General features: G+C 40.0%; 1 protein-coding gene and 1 long non-coding RNA gene across 11 annotated transcripts in view; both read right to left on the bottom strand.

Moving 5' to 3' along the window:
- LOC117687479 (uncharacterized) overlaps window positions 1–12,775 on the bottom strand; it is a 307,604-nt gene that overhangs the window by 208,684 nt on the left and 86,145 nt on the right. The gene's annotated exons all lie outside the window — the stretch shown is intronic.
- Window positions 8,956–11,177, bottom strand: LOC136272829 (uncharacterized). Of its 2 annotated transcripts, none has more exons than XR_010710851.1 (3): window positions 10,806–11,177; window positions 10,638–10,728; window positions 8,956–9,240 (listed from the first exon to the last, which is right to left on the bottom strand). It is a non-coding gene; the product is annotated as an uncharacterized lncRNA (long non-coding RNA). The 2 variants fall into 2 exon arrangements; XR_010710850.1 differs by having other exon boundaries at window positions 10,881–11,160.

Raw genomic sequence — 12,775 nt, 5'->3', positions numbered from 1 at the left:
CCAATCCTTTTGTGTTATTTACACAATAAAATATGTTCAAATCTAAGAAGAGATACGAAATAGATGCGCAAGGAACGTGTCGTCTGACCTTAATAAGCATAATTTAGTTTATACAATAAATATCGTTGTCTTCACTGTATTGTAACGATTTTATGTTATGTAATGTTGAATCATGCGTACGGCACATGATAGCTGTGTTTGTATTGTCGCCTAGCAACAAGCGGAGATTGTCACGTGACCCACAGAGGGTATATGAACGAGCGCGTCGCAGCCGCAGCGTTCTCTTCCCTAGCAGAGTTCCAACGGAGAGGAATTGCGAGACTAAATTACGATTTGGTAGGTGGGTTGCCTTGAGAGAGAGGCTTACCACATTGATTATTATAGGACCAATCGTGTTTAACCACTAATTGGTTATTATAGAGGCTGTCCTCTTGGAAGTTAGCCTAGTTAGTCGTCGCTGATACTCTACTAGTAGTATTAGGGAAGGGGTACGCCTTTAGTTAGTGGTTGTACACTGTCCGTCCTGCATAAGGCGTTAACACAGTGACTGCCTCTACTAAGGGTTTGCCTCTTCAGTAGGTTATCCAGCTAGGGCGTGCCGCGGGTATTCACTACCGCCTGAATAAGGCATATAATAGTGTTTACCTCGTGGTATTAATAAAGTTACAATCCCGGCCGACCAGATTCATTTGTGATTTTACCCTAAGTAAGGGAAGGCCATTTTGTAAATATTTGTAGGCCAATTGTAATCACTAATCATTTTAGAGAGGAAAATTATTATTGTTCGATATTTTTTTATATTCAACCCCCAGACCCTAGAATTGACTAGGTACGGACCCCTCGACACGTTACAAAAATAAATGGTGGCAGTGCGGTGGGATCTGGGTAACTGTTGAATTATTAGCTGATTACTTTATGTGAATTTTGGTCGGAATAAATTCTTTTGATTGTATTGTGTTTAATTTTAAAATTATGATGAGCGCATTAGAAAAAGAATTGCGGCAGTTGCATGACGGGTTGCCTAAGACAGCTGAGAAATCGCACGCCAGAGATTCAGGCATACCTGACAGCAGGCACACCACATTACTGGGTGAAAAGTCATATAAGAGTTCTGGTGCGAAACCTAAGCAATTAAAGAAGACCACCAGTTTTCTTGGAGATGACGAGCCTAGTTTTGTGGAAAATTTCAATGAGCTGACAAACCGCAAGCAACGTGTATCAAGTACACCATATATCGACTCTGCAGCCATTGATGACCCAGATGACTCAAGGCCTTACAAGGACAATGTAACACGCAGGCGTCAGAAAAAGGATGACAATGAGCCCGTCCGTTCAGGAGTTAAGGCAGACAAGTTTGATGGTAGTTCATCCTGGGTTGATTTCAAATCACATTTTGAAATTTGTGCCGCCCTTAACAAATGGTCTGTTTCAGACAAGGGGATGCATTTGGCGGTATCATTGAGGGGTCAAGCCCAGGGTGTATTAGGAAACCTACCAGAGGGTGAAAAGTGCAACTACAGACTGTTGTGTAAGGCGCTTGAAGAGAGGTTCTCCCCGACAAATCAGACAGAACTCTATAGAGCTCAACTGCGTGAGAGGCGACAGAAAGCCTCAGATTCATTGCCTGAATTAGGTCAGGATATAAGGAGGCTTACCAATCTTGCCTACCCAACAGCACCAGTTGAGGTAAAAGAGACGCTTTCCAAAGAGCAGTTTATAGACGCCCTGAGAGATAGAGACATGCGTCTAAGGGTTCGACAAGCAAGGCCCATTGATCTCAATGATGCCGTGAGACATGCTGTTGAGTTGGATGCTTTTCAGGCGGCAGACCATCGAATGCACGACGGTCCAACCTATGCAAGGTCTACACAGAGTGATGAAGAAAAAGTTGTGTTTGATATGTAAATCATTTGAAATGCATTTTTAAGGAAAATTTTCTATTTGTTCTGCAAAGATAAGAAACTTTGTAGTTTGAGTACTGATGCTAAATAAATATTACTTGGTAGTTTTCACATTTTCTTTACATGCGGGTCGCATGTCATCGAAGGCGTGGGTAGTGTAACGATTTTATGTTATGTAATGTTGAATCATGCGTACGGCACATGATAGCTGTGTTTGTATTGTCGCCTAGCAACAAGCGGAGATTGTCACGTGACCCACAGAGGGTATATGAACGAGCGCGTCGCAGCCGCAGCGTTCTCTTCCCTAGCAGAGTTCCAACGGAGAGGAATTGCGAGACTAAATTACGATTTGGTAGGTGGGTTGCCTTGAGAGAGAGGCTTACCACATTGATTATTATAGGACCAATCGTGTTTAACCACTAATTGGTTATTATAGAGGCTGTCCTCTTGGAAGTTAGCCTAGTTAGTCGTCGCTGATACTCTACTAGTAGTATTAGGGAAGGGGTACGCCTTTAGTTAGTGGTTGTACACTGTCCGTCCTGCATAAGGCGTTAACACAGTGACTGCCTCTACTAAGGGTTTGCCTCTTCAGTAGGTTATCCAGCTAGGGCGTGCCGCGGGTATTCACTACCGCCTGAATAAGGCATATAATAGTGTTTACCTCGTGGTATTAATAAAGTTACAATCCCGGCCGACCAGATTCATTTGTGATTTTACCCTAAGTAAGGGAAGGCCATTTTGTAAATATTTGTAGGCCAATTGTAATCACTAATCATTTTAGAGAGGAAAATTATTATTGTTCGATATTTTTTTATATTCAACCCCCAGACCCTAGAATTGACTAGGTACGGACCCCTCGACACGTTACAAAAATAAATGGTGGCAGTGCGGTGGGATCTGGGTAACTGTTGAATTATTAGCTGATTACTTTATGTGAATTTTGGTCGGAATAAATTCTTTTGATTGTATTGTGTTTAATTTTAAAATTATGATGAGCGCATTAGAAAAAGAATTGCGGCAGTTGCATGACGGGTTGCCTAAGACAGCTGAGAAATCGCACGCCAGAGATTCAGGCATACCTGACAGCAGGCACACCACATTACTGGGTGAAAAGTCATATAAGAGTTCTGGTGCGAAACCTAAGCAATTAAAGAAGACCACCAGTTTTCTTGGAGATGACGAGCCTAGTTTTGTGGAAAATTTCAATGAGCTGACAAACCGCAAGCAACGTGTATCAAGTACACCATATATCGACTCTGCAGCCATTGATGACCCAGATGACTCAAGGCCTTACAAGGACAATGTAACACGCAGGCGTCAGAAAAAGGATGACAATGAGCCCGTCCGTTCAGGAGTTAAGGCAGACAAGTTTGATGGTAGTTCATCCTGGGTTGATTTCAAATCACATTTTGAAATTTGTGCCGCCCTTAACAAATGGTCTGTTTCAGACAAGGGGATGCATTTGGCGGTATCATTGAGGGGTCAAGCCCAGGGTGTATTAGGAAACCTACCAGAGGGTGAAAAGTGCAACTACAGACTGTTGTGTAAGGCGCTTGAAGAGAGGTTCTCCCCGACAAATCAGACAGAACTCTATAGAGCTCAACTGCGTGAGAGGCGACAGAAAGCCTCAGATTCATTGCCTGAATTAGGTCAGGATATAAGGAGGCTTACCAATCTTGCCTACCCAACAGCACCAGTTGAGGTAAAAGAGACGCTTTCCAAAGAGCAGTTTATAGACGCCCTGAGAGATAGAGACATGCGTCTAAGGGTTCGACAAGCAAGGCCCATTGATCTCAATGATGCCGTGAGACATGCTGTTGAGTTGGATGCTTTTCAGGCGGCAGACCATCGAATGCACGACGGTCCAACCTATGCAAGGTCTACACAGAGTGATGAAGAAAAAGTTGTGTTTGATATGTAAATCATTTGAAATGCATTTTTAAGGAAAATTTTCTATTTGTTCTGCAAAGATAAGAAACTTTGTAGTTTGAGTACTGATGCTAAATAAATATTACTTGGTAGTTTTCACATTTTCTTTACATGCGGGTCGCATGTCATCGAAGGCGTGGGTAGTGTAACGATTTTATGTTATGTAATGTTGAATCATGCGTACGGCACATGATAGCTGTGTTTGTATTGTCGCCTAGCAACAAGCGGAGATTGTCACGTGACCCACAGAGGGTATATGAACGAGCGCGTCGCAGCCGCAGCGTTCTCTTCCCTAGCAGAGTTCCAACGGAGAGGAATTGCGAGACTAAATTACGATTTGGTAGGTGGGTTGCCTTGAGAGAGAGGCTTACCACATTGATTATTATAGGACCAATCGTGTTTAACCACTAATTGGTTATTATAGAGGCTGTCCTCTTGGAAGTTAGCCTAGTTAGTCGTCGCTGATACTCTACTAGTAGTATTAGGGAAGGGGTACGCCTTTAGTTAGTGGTTGTACACTGTCCGTCCTGCATAAGGCGTTAACACAGTGACTGCCTCTACTAAGGGTTTGCCTCTTCAGTAGGTTATCCAGCTAGGGCGTGCCGCGGGTATTCACTACCGCCTGAATAAGGCATATAATAGTGTTTACCTCGTGGTATTAATAAAGTTACAATCCCGGCCGACCAGATTCATTTGTGATTTTACCCTAAGTAAGGGAAGGCCATTTTGTAAATATTTGTAGGCCAATTGTAATCACTAATCATTTTAGAGAGGAAAATTATTATTGTTCGATATTTTTTTATATTCAACCCCCAGACCCTAGAATTGACTAGGTACGGACCCCTCGACACGTTACAGTATAAAGTCTATACAATGGGAGACAGAAATGTTTACTATGATTATTCAGAAGGTACAAACAACTTTTTCATTATACATCCATCAATGTTCCCTTCTTGTTACCGTCAATTTTACAGAGTGTGATACGATTTTCGGATTTCCCACTGAGTTTCCGATTCCATATCACAATTTTCTGAAACTAATGACATACTAGTAGAATAAATTAAATAACTTCCGTAGTTTAGCGCGTTTGTTTAAAAATAGCTTTATTTTGTGATTAAACGGCATGGATTTAAATGAAAAAAATGAATAACAAACCGTCAACCATCTCAAAAATCCATAAAACGAAATACCAATTCATAGCAGAGCAACATTGACCTCCAAATAGATAGAGGTATGATCAGGTGTCATGGCGGAGTGGGCATCTCTGCTGACCGGTGACATCCGCCGTGTGTTCTTTGTCGTAACCGGGAAAAACAGAAAAGTCCGTAGACATTTAGGTGATTAATTATGGTCTAACAATTAATATGAGAAACGTCAGTCGGCGTGCGACCCAGTGGAGGATTGCAATGCTGACAAGGTCGTTGTATCGACCATAGAACTTACGAAAAGATTACTTCAAACGAGACTGTTTATAGTCCTGTTTTATAAATAATGTGAGCAAAAAAAAATAATAAAATTAGCACCCAATAATAATGCATGTAAGTGTATTCGAAAATGAATGTCACATTTTGCTTTGGGGGGATTTTTTTTTCAAGCATGCATATACTTTTCAGCAGAAAAAAAGAAAAAAAATCATCGAGATCTCTATAGATGCATTGCTATTTACTTGGTAGTCTATTCTCACTGAATGTAATTTTTAGCAATGTTCAACCGTATTTCTTTCACAGCTCAGTGTATTGTTATCAAAAACCATCAAAAAATGATGGAAGCAATAAATTGGGACAGACTGTAGTATGGGAATCGGTAGGTAAAATCTAGGGCTTCAATTCATGTGAATTAATTACTGTCGGTTAAACACAGATCTGGATAAAAATAAATAGCAATTTATTCGGAAACGGAAACTTACAATTGATACAGCTGGTTTAATTAAGAGCTAAAAAGCTTATTTTTTCTAAATAAATTCTAGATAAAGGATCGCAGCTGATAATATATAAAATATGGAGCAAGAAATTAAAATTAATTCATTTGAGATGGTTCGATGGTCGGGACAATTTCTAGACTGTATTTATATGTATCTTCTTTTAAAGAAGAGCTCTTTATGAAAAAATAAATAAATAAGAGACTCAGAGTATCTGAATTATGAATTTTAGCGACAGAATATCGGCTAAACCCGTTTCTCCTTTAAATCCATTTATTACTTTCCAAAGGAAAGTTTAATACTACAATACTAGTATATTACAACACATGCACTGTGTGGAATTAGCAACGACACGCTGCAGCTATTTAATATTTGGCATATTAAATGTTTTAATACATAACTATGACATAAAGTTGGATCACATGATCTATTTATTTTAATGAAATATTTCTTTAAATTGAACTTCGTCTTAAACTGGTATTTAACACTATGCAATTCTTTTTGTTTTGCCTCGGACTAGAATGTCTCGAATTCATGCATTGGATGAATCGCGTCACGTGATTGTCTTATAAATTTCTTAACACGGCGAGCGTCAAAATTTTTTTGGCAACATGGCGGACGTAACATTATTTGAGCTGATTTTTTACACAAACGTTCAACCATACCTTTGATTTTTTTTTAGAGTGACCCCCCCCCCCCCCTTTTTTTTTGCCTGTAACGTAATTTACGCTCCGTCCCTAATGGCATCCAGATCAGACGACTGACGAGGAAGGAAAAAAAAATAGAGAATTGAGCTGTGAATTTAGTTGCTATATATTATCTTTTGTTGTTTACATCTCAAACTTAACGTCCTCGACAAAACAAAACACTTGTTAGGTTTGTTAAAAAAAATTGTAGAGTCGGACGGGTATAGTCCATGGAAGCCTCGGCTCCACCTCTCCTTCTATGGACTTTACCGACCCCACAAATTTCTGTAAACAGTCAGTTACACACTTTATATGTAATCATATAGCCTTGCAAATAACCCGGTTCTTAAGAATTACGTGACATGAAAAGGGATTCTGATAAAAACCTTATATTTCCTGATATATTACACTAAGAATTCATATTCTTCCTCTCGACAACGATCTGGCGCGGATCCAGTAAAATATATCTAGGAAAGGGAGTACAATAATCTGGCGCGGATCCAGTGAAAATATATCTAGGAAAGGGAGTACAACAATCTGGCGCGGATCCAGTAAAATATATCTAGGAAAGGGAGTACAACAATCTGGCGCGGATCCAGTAAAATATATCTAGGAAAGGGAGTTCGAGGCTTATTGACAGTAACATTTTAATGTTAATAAAGGTAGTCCTATACTCGGCACTAAATTGGCCCAATCATTAAAAGCTTAGCTTTAAATGATAAATATACATTCTAGCAATACATATACAAAAGAAAATATGTATGTTTACATGATAGTTAATTTAATTTAATTTATTTAATTATCCAGGAGGAGATCGTCCCTAATTCCATCTCTATATGAATAATCTGCGCAAAACGACCGTCGAATGACTGTCACTGACAAGGTCCGATAATTCTTGCATGGCGTATATCCGGGCTCCGAGGTGTCATGTTGCATGCATATTTATGACGTCACGTTAACTATTGCTAATTATGAGCCGACAACCTAATCACAAAAAAGCCGGTAGTGACCAGAGTGTGTGAAGTCTAAGGGATCAGAGTTTGTTATAACTACATGTATAAGTGTTAACACGTGTCCACTCAGCTCCTGACAATATATGTATGTTATTCATGTAGTGTAGCTCTCACATCGGCTTAAAACGCGGCCAATACATGCACTCACATGTGTAGGGAATAGACACCCATCTTGCCGTGGTGTATTGAGAAAATAATTAAAGTATATTGATTCATGCAAACAAAGATACTAAAAATGTAATAGACTGAAAACGATGCATAGGCGTCGGAACAGGGGGGGCGCTTAGCCCCCCCCCCCCCTCACTTTTTTGCAAATTTATACACACCAAAGACCCTTTTTTTTGGCTAGTAAAAATGTGTGATAAGTCTACCCCCCCCCCCCCTCCACTTTTTTGCAAATTTATAGACACCAAAAACTTTTTTTCTTGTCAATATTTTTTTATAAATCTCTCCGAATTAGTAGAAGGACGTCACCATCTAATTCTTTCATCAAAACAAGTTATAAATGACGCTGGTTTACATAGAGTGAAATTTGCAAAGAATGCGTAGTCTGTTCTCAAAGGGCGGAAAAATATTGTTGATCTGAAATTGGCATGTCTGAGTGGCTAGCTTTGAAAAAGACAGGCCTTCGCACAGGGGCATCGTATCCGCTCTACATTCTATATATATAAAGAATACACAAGGGAAGAATCGAAAGTAGGACACGATTTGTAAACAATGTTAAAAACAACTTATTTGACAATTGCATATTAAATTACGCCAATTAAAGTACATGCCAAATATATCGGAACGAATGTAATTAATATGCTTACAGTACGGTAGTTACATAAGACGAAAATGTTCCGAGATATTTTACAGTTTACTGAACATAATAGAGAGAGAAAGTACAGAGTTATCTTTTCTTGGGCGAAGAGATTGAGTGTCTGCAGCAGACAGTGGTTTTAATGGGATAAAAACGCTTTTTACCGAGTTTATTAGGAATATTTCAATATGAACGTGTTTTTTGACAATATTCGCAACATTGTGTGGGAGGATTTGCGTACCTTTTGTCAAATAAGTTGTTTTTTTAACATTGTTTACAAATCGTGTCCTACTTTCGATTCTTCCCTTGTGTATTCTTTATATATATAGAGTGTAGAGCGGATACCTTGACACAACTACCCAAAATCCAAGCTGTTATTAAAACGGTTTTGAATCTTTTTGTAGGGTAAACAATAGAGCGGTGATACAAAATTGTCAGTAAGACCCAAATAATGTATTGAGGGCAATTTATTTTTTAAGTTTACAATACGTGTATATATACATATTGATTAAACTAATGAAGATGTTTGAGACAGTCATAGCCGCTTAATTAAATATATAATGGTTTAGTTCCCATATCATATTCATTCAGTAGTGAAAACTTCCGATCACAAAGTTGCAATAACTTCACAAAAACTTGGTACTTCACAATCATATATGTGAACACTGTGACGTCACAATAACTGGTTTTTTTTCCAATCTGATAAAACATTTCACTCAAAAGCTCAATGCGCCTGTGCATAATTTATTCCATTTGGAGAATCTCTGACAGCTTCGTTAACTTTCGGAGGTGCCGGCCGAGGGTTTGCTGTAGCGGACTTTGGGTCGCCGTCTGCCGCGACTGTTCGCCTTCCTTCTCTTCTTAACAACAATCACTATGACAACCACAATGATCACGATGACCCCACTGACCCCTATGACGACCAATATGACGTAATCGGTTTCTTCCTGTGGCGGCTCTTCCGATTTGGTTGCATTTCCGCTCTTCGCAGCTAAAATTGTAAAAAAAAAAGTTTCCATGAGGCTATTTTCCTACTACCACTACATCAATACAGAGTTTGATCATTTCATTATGTTGGCAGCTCGTCTCCTTTTTGAGCCAGTATCAGACTTACAGACCGAACATTTGCATCTTTTTAGCACTCCCAAAAAGCTGTAAAAAACAACCTTAAATGCATCAGACTGCAAGGGTTTCTATAACAACTTCCATTTCAATTTATTGATGTGAAATTGATATATATTTCACCATAATTTGCTGATATGTGTCTTAATTTTGATTTTATTCCGTATAAAAATGGAAACATAAACTGCTATACGGTAAGGCCATTTATTTAACACGGTTTGCAGATTGACATCTTGTAACTGCTTATAGCTAGCAAATGCGCTCTAGCAAGATCGTATGTAGCGGTTACATAGACCTACATGCACATGAACATTAAGAGGTAGCTGCCAGGAGTTTAACTTCCAGGAGATTGAACCAAGGCTGTGTGTTACTCAAAGAGTTTTACCAATATTACTGAAAAAAAAAACAACACGAGAAATTGCGATTGGTGACTGTACTATTATAAATGCCTATTTTAACCTTCTTTTTTTTTGGGGGGGGGGGGTGGGGGGGGGGGGGGGTTAATGGGAAAACTGGATATTACTCTCAGTGTAACACAAAGACTTCGAATTCATTTTCTTGTCTTCTTCATTCCATGAATTTTATGATCAAGCCAAAACAGCACACATGTAAAGAGCACTTCACGTCTTATGCATTAAAACAAAAACTAATGTCGGGCGGTGAATTATTAATTAATTCTACAGAATTTATTTCCTGCTGTCATCTTATGTAACATTGTTAGACCTCCCAGCTTTACTTGGCCGTGTTATTTTTTTTCTTTCCCCTTTTTGGGGCTTGAAAATTGGCTCTTTTTGTTTCCTTTTTGTTTCCTTTTTGTTTCCTTTTTCTTTTTTGGGTTTTGTTTTAAGGATAAAAAATATATAAACATCATAATGATCTAACTCTGAAAAAGCTTCATTTATAGTAAAATGGCCCTATAAACTTATAAACTTATAACTATTTGGTCGTTATTAAGATCTGTGGTCATCAATTATAAATCGATACTGAAATATGGACAACTTACTACATGTACTGTTAAAGACGCATAAATATACGGCGAATGAAAAAGGCACAATGACTAGGGATTTGTTTTTTGGGGTTTTTTTTTGGGGGGGGGGGGGAGGGGTGAAAATAATTAGAACAGGTACCCTGAAACATTTTCTGGAGACGTGCATATTAGATTCCTCTGAATTAAGTTCATTGTATGGTTTCGTTTAGATCCGTGCGTGAGAATCCTATTGGAATGATACGGTTTTACGTTTAGATCCGCGGGACTTGCAATCTTACCTGCCGTTATAGTTCCGAGACAGCAGAACACAATTAGCGTTGTCATGGAAACCATAGCTGAGACAAATCTAAGTCACACCGGGGATTAGATCTATAGAAAAAGGAGAAAAAAGAAAACAGTAAAAAAAAGAACAACATTCCCGTATGTAGCAAAGAAAAGACATTTACCTGAGCAGGTGAGAATGAATCAATTACTAGAATACAGGTATAAACACAGGTGAGATAGAGAGCCAGGGACAGCACCTTGTCGCTGGGGCGAGGCTGGGAGTGAAGCCCTCAGAGGATGCCGGGAAATTTTAATCGCCGTAATTAATCCTCAGTTGAAATTTAACGTCCTTTTGATGGCAGATGAACGATGATATCCCTTTACGGCGGCAGCAGAGCGCCAAGGCTTTCTCTGTAGCTATGCACCACGCTTATATAACACACACACTTATTGTATATATATGTATCAACACAGGTAAATCGGCAGCATCGGAACGTCTGGACGTAATGAAGAGGGTCAACCTATATACAGGGGCGCTCGGTCATAACGCAGGCAGCTAATGATGTTATCCAGGCGTGCGCCATCAATCTAATCATATAGCAATTACCACACCTAATAAATCAGCAAAAGTGTTAACACGAGACGGAATTACATGTGTATTTACACCCTCGCCCATCCCGATCGTACGTGCATGTACCCCCCCCCCCCCCCTTCCCGGCGATCGTACCCCCTCCCACCCCGTATACATATACATTTTCTGCTCTGTACACAGTTCTCAAGTGTTTGGGTATCAGCGGCCAGTCTCTCTCTCTCTCTCTCTCTCTCTCTCTCTCTCTCTCTCTCTCTCTCTCTCTCTCTCTCTCTCTCTCTCTCTCCTATATTAATTTCCCGGCCTCTCACCTTTTTTCTGTCGTGTATTCCAAGGCTTACACGAGATAACAATGCGACAGGTCAACTCAACAGAAATGAAGGGGGGGGGGGGGGGTGAAAGAGGAGGGGAGGGGGGGGGGGACGAGGGTCCCACGCTGTCAGGTATGACGGGGTAACACTAAGCCTCGAGGTACGACCTTTACTAGAACTCTGAGCCTGATTGATATACGAAATGAAGCGAGGTAGCGTGTCCTGAGCCGTCGCTTCATTAGACCCTATATATACCGGGTATAGACACCGAGCCCTCGCTTCATTAGAGGTCCTCTATACCGGGAAGTCACTAGATCAACGTTTTTCCCCCGGTCACGGTGTCCCGTCCCCCATTATATACCATCATATCTCACCTGGCGTACCTGTCAACGGTTTCCCCTCGCTACGCTGTAGGTATCAACTGTGAATTGTGTGACCGAGTTTTCGTGCTCCGTGTCATTCAGTATTTAATTAAATGGTACAGCGCTCATGGAATGTCTCTTATATTTATTGAATTTCTTTTGGTGGTGGTAGGGGGGGGGCTAATTGTGTGAGTGGGGGGAGGGAGGGGGGCTAATGTGTGTGGCGGGGGGGGGGGGGGGGCAATCGTGTGTGCGGGGCGGGGGGGGGGAGATCTTGAATAGTAACTTAACAAGCCGATAGATTTGCAATTGATAGATTATTATACGTGTATAATTCACTGAGGATTAAAATTCAGCATAACCTGCCTCATAGCGTACATCATATAGCGTACATGTCTGTCTCACAGCGTACACTATATAGAGTACATGTCTGTCTCATAATGTACACTATATAGAATACATGTCTGCCTCACAGGGTACACTATATAGAGTACAGGTCTGTCTCACAGGGTACACTATATAGAGTACATGTCTGTCTCACAGCGTACACTATATAGAGTACAGGTCTGTCTCACAGGGTACACTATATAGAATACATGTCTGTCTCACAGGGTACACTATATAGAGTACATGTCTGTCTCACAGCGTACACTATATAGAGTACATGTCTGTCTCACAGCGTACACTATATAGAGTACATGTCTGTCTCACAGGGTACACTATATAGAATACATGTCTGTCTCATAATGTACACTATATAGAGTACATGTCTTTCTCACAATGTACACTATATAGAATACATGTCTGTCTCACAATGTACACTATATAGAATACATGTCTGTCTCACAGGGTACACTATATAGAATACATGTCTGTCTCATAATGTACAC

The sequence above is a fragment of the Magallana gigas genome, chromosome 1 (assembly GCF_963853765.1).
Source record: "Magallana gigas chromosome 1, xbMagGiga1.1, whole genome shotgun sequence".
NCBI lineage: Eukaryota > Metazoa > Mollusca > Bivalvia > Ostreida > Ostreidae > Magallana > Magallana gigas.
The sequence above is the reverse complement of the archived record's forward strand: the minus strand, read 5'-3'. Positions and strand labels throughout refer to the sequence as shown.